The sequence below is a fragment of the Ranitomeya variabilis genome, chromosome 2, assembly GCF_051348905.1.
Source record: "Ranitomeya variabilis isolate aRanVar5 chromosome 2, aRanVar5.hap1, whole genome shotgun sequence".
NCBI classification, from domain to species: domain Eukaryota; kingdom Metazoa; phylum Chordata; class Amphibia; order Anura; family Dendrobatidae; genus Ranitomeya; species Ranitomeya variabilis.
Genome location: NC_135233.1, coordinates 1,090,450,597 through 1,090,463,304, shown reverse-complemented (window position 1 = coordinate 1,090,463,304; position 12,708 = coordinate 1,090,450,597). Strand labels below are relative to the sequence as shown.

The following is a 12,708-nucleotide window of genomic DNA, read 5'->3' as shown; positions in this document are numbered from 1 at the left end:
TCCAGATCCCCAATTTATACAGACTTCAGACCAGATCCCCAATCTATACAGACTCATAAAAAAAAGAAACCCAGACCTCCACACTATACAGACCCCAGAACAGATCCCCAATCTATACAAATCCCAAACTAGACACTAGAACCAAATCTATGCAGACCCCAGAACAGGTCCCCAATCCATGCAAACACCAGACCAGATGACCTCCATCTATACTGACACCAGACCCTCAAACTGAAGACCTCAAACCAGACTACGATCCACACAGACCCAAATCTATACCATCTACTGTATACAGACCCTAATCAATATAAACCCTGTCACGAAAAGGGGGGTGACCTTTGGCCAGCACACGGCTATCACATGTGCAGGGGGCTTATCTTAGTTATCCCGCCACTACAATATGATGAAAACACAAACAAGGCCATTGACCTATCAATTTACCGCAGGGGCTTATTTTAGTTATCCCACTGCTGCTACAATATGTTATGAACTGCAGGGATTTATGTATATCCCGCTTTCCAATTCCCCTTCGGAACATGCAGCTCTCCAGCGCCCCCCTTACCCTCAGGTCAGTCAGAGAACTACACCTAGGATAATTAGTTCCGGATAGGCTGCTTCACTGTGGACTGACTAGCAGGAACGCTGCAGCGAGGGAATTATAAATGCTCAGGCCACAGCCAGACAATAGCTTATAAAACCACGTTCCGTTGCACCCAGCTTTACCCACCTAGCCCAGAACACACTTTGCTGCCACCAGCTCATATTCCTCAACATAGGGGTTCGAGCCAACCCAAATTAGTAGTGTAATTAACTTCAGGCACGTGAAAATTCGCATAGAACATGGAGAAGACGATCTAGTAATTTTATAGTTTACTCCAAAAGGTAGGCAGTGTTTACAGAAGGTATAAAAAAATTTTATAAAGTGAGGCAATCAAAGTATATACAAGCAATTAAAAAAAAAAAACAGGGATTAAAGAAGATAAACACTCACATGTTGCTTAGACCATCCTAGCTAACCATGCTGGGGGGATGAGCCAGACATCCCAATTCATCAGAGGGTCCTGCTGCAACAGCTTCTCAGGCAAGACTGAAGGCTAGGCTAACTGGCAGTAACTTATACTTGTAGGCTTGTGACATCACTAAAGGGGCTGGTTTACCTGCACCCTCCCCTAGCTGCCAGGGTGCACATTTTGGTACGAAAACTTATAATACTCATAAATGTGCTTGAGAACCTAGCAGAATAACGGAACACCCATCACTCATCTTATATTGAAATTAGGTTTCTAATGAGTCTAAACTTGGGCTAGCTTTTCCACTCTGTTTAGGAGAAATCCATTTCTCTGGTTATCTTGGTGCTAGATTTTGACAAAAGGCCCTGCAGAGAAGCTCTTTCAAAGCATGTTCCAAATATGTATCTTTCATATTTCTATCATACACTGGCGTCGCATTATGGCTTCTTTAATATCTCCCCACACACAGCAAGCCCAGGTGACAAAGAAATTCCTACAGGAGGGAAGAAGGAAGGAATGAGAAGGGTCAGAGCCCCACACTGGAGTTTCAAGTTACACAGGGTCTCGGCCATAGGGGTTTGTGCCTACACCAGCAAAGGCAGTGGGAAGGGAGAGAAGGGGGTCAGAATAGCCCACAGCGTGTGTCTTGTAAAGCTAAGCAGATACTCAAACATGGCATATTCACATTATCGTGACACCTCCCCCTTTTGGACTGTGCTACGGAGGCAGAACCTCTCGGTATTCCTCCGTGCGCATCTCAGCAGGTTCACCCCGGCGGGATAACCCATCTGCATTGCCATGCGCCCTGTCATGGTTCCCAATGGCAGGGACTCAGGCAAAAACGGACTAGCTCTAGGAATGATGGAATCTCAGATGACCGCGACGCTGAACCTAACACGCAACTAATAGTAGCCAGGGGGTGTGCCTACGATTATCCCTAGACACCTCGCACCAGCCGGAGATCTAGTTACCCCCTAGTAGAGGAATACACAGACCTGGCTTGCCTCCAGGGAAACCCCAAAAGTGATAGTAGCCCCCCACATATAATAGCGGTTAGGTAAGAGGAAAACACGTACGCAGTATGAATATAGATTCAGCAAAGAGAGGCCCTCTGACTAGATAGCAGAAAATACAAAAGAGGACTTCGCGGTCACCTCAAAACCCTAAACAGCCATCCTGAAATTACTTTAACTCCGTTATCAACTCATGACACCGGAGTAGTAATTTCAGATCACTAGAGCTTCCAGCAGCAAGAGAAATATAAATGCATGCTGGACAAACAAACACAAAAAATGCCAAAGATCCAACTTAGCTGAATTGCAGACTTGGAGCAGGTAGCAAGCAACAGAGGTGCTCTGGTAACATTGATTGCCGGCACTAGAATGACTGAGAAGCCAGACTAAATAGGAAACTCCCAGTTTCCTGATGGGAACAGGTGCAAGACAAAAGTCAGCCAGTACCACCAGTAACCACCAGAGGGAGCCCAAAAACAGAATTCACAACAGTACCCCCCCCTTAAGGAGGGGGCACCGAACCCTCATGAGAACCACCAGGGCGATCTGGATGCGCCCTATGAAAGGCGCGAACCAAATCAGAGGCATGAACATCGGAGGCAGTCACCCAAGAATTATCCTCCTGACCGTATCCCTTCCATTTAACCAAATATTGAAGTCTCCGTCTGGAAACGCGAGAGTCCAAAATCTTCTCCACAACATACTCCAATTCACCCTCCACCAGCACAGGAGCAGGAGGCTCAACAGAAGGAACAACCGGTACCTCGTACCTCCACAACAACGACCGATGGAAGACATTATGAATAGTGAAAGATGCTGGTAGGTCCAAACGAAAAGATACAGGATTAAGAATCTCCAAAATCTTATAAGGACCTATGAACCGAGGTTTAAACTTAGGAGAAGAGACCTTCATAGGGACAAAACGAGAAGATAACCACACCAAGTCCCCAACGCGGAGATGATGACCCACACGACGATGACGATTAGCAAACTGCTGAGTCTTCTCCTGAGACAACTTCAAATTGTCCACCACATGACTCCAAATCCGGTGCAGACTATCCACCACCGTGTCCACTCCAGGGCAATCCGAAGATTCCACCTGGCCAGATGAAAAACGAGGGTGAAACCCTGAATTGCAAAAGAAAGGAGAAACCAGAGTGGCAGAACTGGCCCGATTATTGAGGGCAAACTCTGCCAACGGCAAAAAGGCGACCCAATCATCCTGATCAGCAGACACAAAACACCTCAAATAAGTCTCCAAGGTCTGATTAGTTCGCTCCGTCTGGCCATTAGTCTGAGGATGGAATGCAGACGAAAAAGACAAATCAATGCCCATCCTGGCACAGAACGCTCGCCAGAATCTAGACACAAATTGAGACCCCCTCACAGGGATTGTGATTGTGCTATAGACTTGATTCCGGGCAGCAAGTTTCCCAAGGGTCGTTTGTTTAATCTGTCTGTGCCTGAGCATGCTGCTATGCGGGAGTATATTAAGGAGTCCTTGGAAAAGGGACATATCCGTCCATCCTCATCCCCTTTAGGAGCAGGTTTTTTTTTCGTGGGTAAAAAAGATGGCTCCCTGAGGCCCTGTATTGATTATCGCCTGTTGAATAAGATTACAGTCAAATACCAGTATCCTTTGCCACTATTGACTGATTTATTTGCTCGTATTAAAGGGGCAAAGTGGTTCTCTAAGATTGATCTTCGGGGTGCGTATAATTTGGTGCGGATTAAGCAGGGAGATGAGTGGAAAACTGCATTTAATACGCCCGAGGGCCATTTTGAGTATTTGGTAATGCCTTTTGGTCTTTCTAATGCTCCTTCAGTCTTTCAGTCCTTTATGCACGATATTTTCCGTAAATACCTGGATAAATTTATGATTGTGTATTTGGATGATATTTTGATTTTTTCGGATGACTGGGAGTCGCATGTTCAACAGGTTAGGAAGGTTTTTCAGGTTTTGCGGGCCAATTCTTTGTTTGTAAAGGGTTCAAAGTGTATTTTTGGGGTTCAGAAGATCTCCTTTTTGGGGTATATTTTTTCCCCTTCTTCTGTTGAGATGGATCCTGTCAAGGTTCGGGCTATTTGTGATTGGACGCAGCCTACTTCCCTGAAGAGTCTTCAGAAGTTCTTGGGCTTTGCTAATTTCTATCGTCGATTTATAACTGGGTTTTCAAGTGTTGCTAAACCTCTGACTGATTTGACTAAGAAGGGTGCTGATGTTGCCAATTGGTCCTCTGCGGCTGTGGAGGCCTTTCGGGAGCTTAAGCGCCGCTTTTCTTCCGCCCCTGTGTTGCGCCAGCCTGATGTTTCGCTCCCTTTTCAGGTCGAGGTTGATGCTTCCGAGATTGGAGCGGGGGCGGTTTTGTCGCAGAGAAGTCCCGATTGCTCAGTGATGAGACCATGTGCATTCTTCTCTCGAAAGTTTTCGCCCGCCGAGCAAAATTATGATGTCGGTAATCGGGAGCTCTTGGTTATGAAGTGGGCATTTGAGGAGTGGCGTCATTGGCTTGAGGGTGCTAGACATCAGGTGGTGGTCTTGACTGATCACAAGAATCTGATTTACCTTGAGTCTGCCAGGCGTCTGAATCCTAGACAGGCGCGCTGGTCGTTGTTTTTCTCCTGGTTTAATTTTGTGGTTTCATACTTGCCGGGTTCAAAAAATGTGAAGGCAGATGCCCTTTCTAGGAGTTTTGAGCCTGACTCCTCTGGTGATTCTGAGCCTACGGGTATCCTTAAGGATGGGGTGATTTTGTCTGCTGTCTACCCAGACTTGCGACGTGCTTTGCAGGAGTTTCAGACTGATAGGCCTGATCGTTGTCCGCCTGGGAGACTGTTTGTTCCAGATGAATGGACCAGTAGAGTCATCTCGGAGGTTCATTCTTCTGTGTTGGCAGGTCACCCTGGAATTTTTGGTACCAGAGATTTGGTGGCCAGGTCCTTCTGGTGGCCTTCCCTGTCTCGGGATGTGCGTGCCTTTGTACAGTCTTGTGATGTTTGTGCTCGGGCCAAGCCTTGCTGTTCTCGGGCTAGTGGATTGTTGTTGTCCTTGCCTATTCCGAAGAGGCCGTGGACGCACATCTCTATGGACTTTATCTCGGACCTCCCGGTTTCTCAGAAAATGTCCGTCATTTGGGTGGTGTGTGACCGTTTTTCTAAGATGGTTCATTTGGTACCCTTGCCCAAATTGCCTTCTTCATCTGAGTTGGTTCCTTTATTTTTTCAGAATGTGGTTCGTTTACATGGTATCCCGGAAAACATCGTTTCTGACAGGGGGCCGGCAATACTGTCATGGTTCCCAATGGCAGGGACTCAGGCAAAAACGGACTAGCTCTAGGAATGATGGAATCTCAGATGACCGCGACGCTGAACCTAACACGCAACTAATAGTAGCCAGGGGGTGTGCCTACGATTATCCCTAGACACCTCGCACCAGCCGGAGATCTAGTTACCCCCTAGTAGAGGAATACACAGACCTGGCTTGCCTCCAGGGAAACCCCAAAAGTGATAGTAGCCCCCCACATATAATAGCGGTTAGGTAAGAGGAAAACACGTACGCAGTATGAATATAGATTCAGCAAAGAGAGGCCCTCTGACTAGATAGCAGAAAATACAAAAGAGGACTTCGCGGTCACCTCAAAACCCTAAACAGCCATCCTGAAATTACTTTAACTCCGTTATCAACTCATGACACCGGAGTAGTAATTTCAGATCACTAGAGCTTCCAGCAGCAAGAGAAATATAAATGCATGCTGGACAAACAAACACAAAAAATGCCAAAGATCCAACTTAGCTGAATTGCAGACTTGGAGCAGGTAGCAAGCAACAGAGGTGCTCTGGTAACATTGATTGCCGGCACTAGAATGACTGAGAAGCCAGACTAAATAGGAAACTCCCAGTTTCCTGATGGGAACAGGTGCAAGACAAAAGTCAGCCAGTACCACCAGTAACCACCAGAGGGAGCCCAAAAACAGAATTCACAACAGCGCCCTGCCCATTTTGTGCTCGATGGTAAAGTCATACTGCTGGAAGGCAAGACTCCAGCATAGCAACCTTCCGTTGGTTCCACACAAGGCGTATAGCCAGCGCAGAGGGTTGTGGTCGGTCAATACAGTGAAGGTGCGACCATACAAGAAGGGCTGCAAGCGTTGCAGGGCCCAGATTATGGTCAGGCACTCATTCTTGACGGTGGAGTAGGCCACTTCCCTCGGCAGAAGTTTCCGGCTCAGGTACAACACGGGGTGCTCTTGGTCCTCCGAGTCAACCTGGCTGAGCACAGCACCAAGGCCAAACTCGCTGGCGTCGGTCTGCACCAAGAACGGTCGATTGTGTTGTGATTTTGCTTTTTGCTCCCTCTAGTGGTCATTAGTGATTTGACTCTGGAGCGTCTGTCTTTTCCTATATCCTCACCTGGGCCGTTAGTTCAGGGGCGTTGCTATATAAGCTCCCTGGACCTTCAGTTCAATGCCTGGCATCGTTGAAATCAGAGCTAATCTGTTGTGCTCTTGTCCTCTGATCCTGGTTCCTGTTTTTCAAGCTAAGTCTGCTTCTTTGCTTTTTGCTTTTGTTTTGTTTGGTATTTTTGTCCAGCTTGTTCCTATCTGTATCCTGACCTTTGCTGGAAGCTCTAGGGGGCTGGTGTTCTCCCCCCGGACCGTTAGACGGTTCGGGGGTTCTTGAATCTCCAGCGTGGATTTTTATAGGGTTTTTGTTGACCAGATAAGTTATCTTGCTATATTCTGCTATTAGTAAGCTGGCCTCTCTTTGCTGAACCTGGTTCATTTCTGTGTTTGTCATTTCCTCTTACCTCACCGTTATTATTTGTGGGGGGCTTGTATCTTGCTTTGGGGTCCCTTTCTCTGGAGGCAAGAGAGGTCTTTGTTTTCTTCTCCTAGGGGTAGTTAGATTCTCCGGCTGGCGCGAGTCATCTAGCGATCACCGTAGGCATGATCCCCGGCTACTTCTAGTGTTGGCTTTAGGAGTAGCTATTTGGTCAACCCAGTTACCACAGCCCTATGAGCTGGATTTTTGTATCTTGCAGACTTACACGTTCCTCTGAGACCCTGTCCACTGGGGTCATAACAGTATGCCAGGCCAGTATTAAATGTTTAATGCATTGCAGAAGTGGGATTATAAGAAAGAAAATTTTGAGTTTTTTTTTTCCCTCTCTCATTTTTTTTTTTCTTTTCCCCTTTACCTCAGAGTGGCTTAAGCTTGCTGCAGACATGAATGTCCAGACCTTGATTACAAGTGTGGACCAGCTTGCCGCTCGTGTGCAGGGTATACAAGATTATGTTACCAGAAATCCTAGGTCTGAACCCAAGATTCCGATTCCTGAACTGTTTTCAGGAGACCGATTTAAGTTTAGGAATTTCAGGAATAATTGTAAATTATTTTTGTCCCTGAAACCTTGTTCGTCTGGAGACTCTGCTCAACAAGTAAAAATTGTTATTTCATTCTTACGGGGTGACCCTCAGGATTGGGCTTTTTCGTTGGCGCCAGGAGATCCGGCATTGGCTGATATTGATGCGTTTTTTCTGGCGCTCGGTTTACTTTATGAGGAACCCAATCTTGAGATTCAGGCAGAGAAAGCCTTGCTGGCTATGTCTCAGGGCCAGGACGAGGCTGAGGTGTATTGCCAAAAATTTCGGAAATGGTCCGTGCTGACACATTGGAACGAGTGTGCACTGGCCGCTAATTTTAGAAATGGCCTTTCTGAGGCCATTAAGAATGTTATGGTGGGTTTTCCCATTCCCACAGGTCTGAATGATACCATGTCCCTGGCTATTCAAATTGACCGGCGGTTGCGGGAGCGCAAAACCGCAAATTCCCTCATGTTGTTGTCTGAACAGACACCTGATGTGATGCAATGTGATAGAAAAACCGCAAATTCCCTCATGGTGTTGTCTGAACGGACACCTGATTTGATGCAATGTGATAGAATCCTGACTAGAAATGAGAGGAAAATTCATAGACGCCGGAATGGCTTGTGCTACTACTGTGGTGATTCTACACAGGTTATCTCAGCATGCTCTAAACGTATATCTAAGGTTGTTAGTCCTGTCACCGTTGGTAATTTGCATCCTAAGTTTATTCTGTCTGTAACTTTGATTTGCTCACTGTCATCTTATCCTGTCATGGCGTTTGTAGATTCAGGTGCTGCCCTGAGTCTTATGGATCTCTCATTTGCTAAGCGCTGTGGTTTTATTCTTGAACCATTAGAAAATCCTATCCCTCTTAGGGGTATTGATGCTACGCCATTGGCAGAAAATAAGCCGCAGTATTGGACACAGGTTACCATGTGCATGACTCCTGAACACCGCGAGGTGATACGTTTTCTCGTTCTACATAAAATGCATGATTTGGTTGTTTTGGGGCTGCCATGGTTACAGACCCATAATCCAGTCCTTGACTGGAAGGCTATGTCAGTGTCTAGTTGGGGCTGTCGTGGTATTCATGAGGATTCCCTGCCTGTGTCTATTGCTTCTTCTACGCCTTCGGAAGTTCCGGAGTACTTGTCTGATTATCAGGATGTCTTTAGCGAGTCCAGGTCCAGTGCATTGCCTCCTCATAGGGAATGTGACTGTGCAATAGATTTGATTCCAGGCAGTAAATTTCCTAAGGGAAGACTGTTTAATCTGTCGATACCTGAACATACCGCTATGCGTTCATATATCAAGGAGTCTCTGGAGAAAGGACACATCCGTCCGTCTTCTTCCCCTCTTGGTGCAGGATTCTTTTTTGTGGCTAAAAAGGACGGATCTTTGAGGCCTTGTATTGACTATCAGCTTTTAAATAAGATCACTGTCAAATTTCAGTATCCTTTGCCGCTGTTGTCTGACTTGTTTGCCCGGATTAAAGGTGCCAAGTGGTTTACCAAGATAGACCTTCGTGGTGCGTACAACCTTGTGCGCATTAAGCAAGGGGATGAATGGAAAACCGCATTCAATACGCCCGAAGGTCATTTTGAGTACTTGGTGATGCCTTTTGGGCTCTCTAATGCCCCTTCAGTTTTTCAGTCCTTTATGCATGACATTTTCCGGAACTATCTGGATAAATTTCTGATCGTTTATCTGGATGATATTCTGATTTTTTCTGATAATTGGGACTCGCATGTGGAGCAGGTCAGGATGGTCTTTAAAATTTTGCGTGAAAATTCTTTGTTTGTCAAGGGCTCAAAGTGTCTTTTTGGTGTACAGAAGGTTCCCTTTTTGGGGTTCATTTTTTCCCCTTCTGCTGTGGAGATGGACCCAGTCAAGGTCCGAGCTATTCTTGATTGAACTCAGCCCTCGTCAGTTAAGAGTCTTCAGAAGTTCTTGGGTTTCGCTAACTTCTACCGTCGTTTTATCGCTAACTTTTCTAGCATTGTGAAACCTTTGACGGATATGACCAAGAAGGGCTCCGATGTGGTTAATTGGGCTCCTGCTGCCGTGGAGGCTTTCCAGGAGTTGAAACGTCGGTTTACTTCGGCGCCTGTTTTGTGCCAGCCTGATGTCTCGCTTCCCTTTCAAGTTGAGGTGGATGCTTCAGAGATTGGAGCAGGGGCCGTTTTGTCGCAGAGAGGCCCTGGTTGCTCTGTTATGAGACCTTGCGCCTTTTTCTCTAGGAAGTTTTCGCCTGCGGAGCGAAATTATGATGTGGGCAATCGGGAGTTGTTGGCCATGAAATGGGCATTTGAGGAGTGGCGTCATTGGCTCGAGGGTGCTAAGCATCGTGTGGTGGTCTTGACTGATCACAAAAATCTGATGTATCTCGAGTCTGCTAAACGCCTGAATCCTAGACAGGCCCGCTGGTCATTGTTTTTCTCCCGTTTTGACTTTGTTGTCTCGTATTTACCAGGTTCAAAGAATGTGAAGGCCGATGCTCTTTCCAGGAGCTTTGTGCCTGATGCTCCTGGAGTCGCTGAACCTGTTGGTATTCTTAAGGATGGTATTATCTTGTCAGCTATTTCTCCTGATCTGCGACGTGTGTTGCAGAGATTTCAGGCTGATAGGCCTGATTCTTGTCCACCTGACAGACTGTTTGTGCCTGATAAGTGGACCAGCAGAGTCATTTCCGAGGTTCATTCCTCGGTGTTGGCAGGTCACCCAGGAATTTTTGGCACCAGAGATCTGGTGGCCAGATCCTTTTGGTGGCCTTCCTTGTCTAGGGATGTGCGGTCATTTGTACAGTCCTGTGGGACTTGTGCTCGAGCTAAGCCTTGCTGTTCTCGTGCCAGCGGGTTGCTCTTGCCCTTGCCTGTCCCTAAGAGACCTTGGACACATATCTCCATGGATTTCATTTCTGATCTTCCGGTGTCTCAGGGCATGTCTGTTATCTGGGTGATATGTGATCGCTTCTCCAAGATGGTCCATTTGGTTCCTTTGCCTAAACTGCCTTCCTCTTCCGATCTGGTTCCTGTGTTTTTCCAGAACGTGGTTCGTTTGCACGGCATCCCTGAGAATATTGTGTCAGACAGAGGATCCCAGTTCGTTTCCAGATTCTGGCGATCCTTTTGTAGTAGGATGGGCATTGACTTGTCGTTTTCGTCTGCTTTCCATCCTCAGACTAATGGACAGACGGAGCGAACTAATCAGACTTTGGAGGCTTATTTGAGGTGTTTTGTCTCTGCTGATCAGGACGATTGGGTGACCTTCTTGCCGTTAGCTGAGTTTGCCCTTAATAATCGGGCTAGTTCCGCCACCTTGGTTTCGCCGTTTTTCTGCAACTCTGGTTTCCACCCTCGTTTTTCTTCGGGTCATGTGGAACCTTCTGACTGCCCTGGGGTGGATTCTGTGGTGGATAGGTTGCAGCGGATCTGGAATCTTGTGGTGGACAACTTGAAGTTGTCACAGGAGAGGGCTCAGCGCTTTGCCAACCGCCGCCGCGGTGTGGGTCCCCGACTACGTGTTGGGGATTTGGTGTGGCTTTCTTCCCGCTTTGTTCCTATGAAGGTTTCCTCTCCCAAATTTAAACCTCGTTTTATTGGTCCTTACAAGATATTGGAAATTCTTAATCCTGTATCCTTTCGCCTGGATCTACCTGTGTCGTTTGCTATCCACAACGTGTTTCATAGGTCCTTGTTGCGGCGGTACGTTGTGCCTGTGGTTCCTTCTGCTGAGCCTCCTGCTCCGGTGTTGGTTGAGGGCGAGTTGGAGTACGTGGTGGAGAAGATCTTGGATTCTCGTCTCTCCAGGCGGAGGCTTCAGTACCTGGTCAAGTGGAAGGGCTATGGTCAGGAAGATAATTCCTGGGTGGTCGCCTCTGATGTTCATGCGGCCGATTTAGTTTGTGCCTTTCATGCCGCTCATCCTGATCGCCCTGGTGGTCGTGGTGAGGGTTCGGTGACCCCTCACTAAGGGGGGGGTACTGTTGTGATTTTGCTTTTTGCTCCCTCTAGTGGTCATTAGTGATTTGACTCTGGAGCGTCTGTCTTTTCCTATATCCTCACCTGGGCCGTTAGTTCAGGGGCGTTGCTATATAAGCTCCCTGGACCTTCAGTTCAATGCCTGGCATCGTTGAAATCAGAGCTAATCTGTTGTGCTCTTGTCCTCTGATCCTGGTTCCTGTTTTTCAAGCTAAGTCTGCTTCTTTGCTTTTTGCTTTTGTTTTGTTTGGTATTTTTGTCCAGCTTGTTCCTATCTGTATCCTGACCTTTGCTGGAAGCTCTAGGGGGCTGGTGTTCTCCCCCCGGACCGTTAGACGGTTCGGGGGTTCTTGAATCTCCAGCGTGGATTTTTATAGGGTTTTTGTTGACCAGATAAGTTATCTTGCTATATTCTGCTATTAGTAAGCTGGCCTCTCTTTGCTGAACCTGGTTCATTTCTGTGTTTGTCATTTCCTCTTACCTCACCGTTATTATTTGTGGGGGGCTTGTATCTTGCTTTGGGGTCCCTTTCTCTGGAGGCAAGAGAGGTCTTTGTTTTCTTCTCCTAGGGGTAGTTAGATTCTCCGGCTGGCGCGAGTCATCTAGCGATCACCGTAGGCATGATCCCCGGCTACTTCTAGTGTTGGCGTTAGGAGTAGCTATTTGGTCAACCCAGTTACCACAGCCCTATGAGCTGGATTTTTGTATCTTGCAGACTTACACATTCCTCTGAGACCCTGTCCACTGGGGTCATAACACGATTGCTGTCGACTGCTTTCAACACAGGAGCGTTGCACAGTGCTGTTTTCAATGCCTGGAAGGCTCTCTCACAGCCGTCGGTCCAGTTGACGATGTGGGGTAGCTTCTCCCTGGTGTGGTCCGTCAAGGGTTTTGCCAGGCTACTATAGTTCTGTACGAAGCGCCTATAGTACCCAGCAGTGCCCAGAAAGGACATCACCTGTTTCTTGGTCCTGGGGGTGGGCCAGGACACAATCGCGTCCACTTTTCCCGGCTCTGGCTTCCTACCTACCCTGTGCCCCAGGTAGTGGACCTTTCTCATGCCCATCTGGCACTTTCTGGGCTTGATGGTCAGACCGGCTCGGTGAAGTCGCCTGAGCACCTCCTCGAGACGCTGCAGGTGTTCGTCCCAGGAGGAACTGAAGATGGCAATGTCATCCAAGTAAGCCACCGCGTACTTCTCCAGTCCCTGAAGCAGGTGGTTGACCATCCGCTGGAAAGTGGCAGGGGCATTCTTCATGCCGAAGGGCATGACCGTGGACTCGTACAGTCCTAAGAGTGTGATAAAGGCAGAGTTCTCCTGCGCCTCGAGGCTCAGAGG

The 12,708-nt window shown here is 47.5% G+C and overlaps 1 protein-coding gene across 2 annotated transcripts in view; it reads right to left on the bottom strand.

The window, feature by feature from the left end:
* FBXO16 (F-box protein 16) overlaps positions 1–12,708 on the bottom strand; it is a 56,395-nt gene that overhangs the window by 33,634 nt on the left and 10,053 nt on the right. The gene's annotated exons all lie outside the window — the stretch shown is intronic.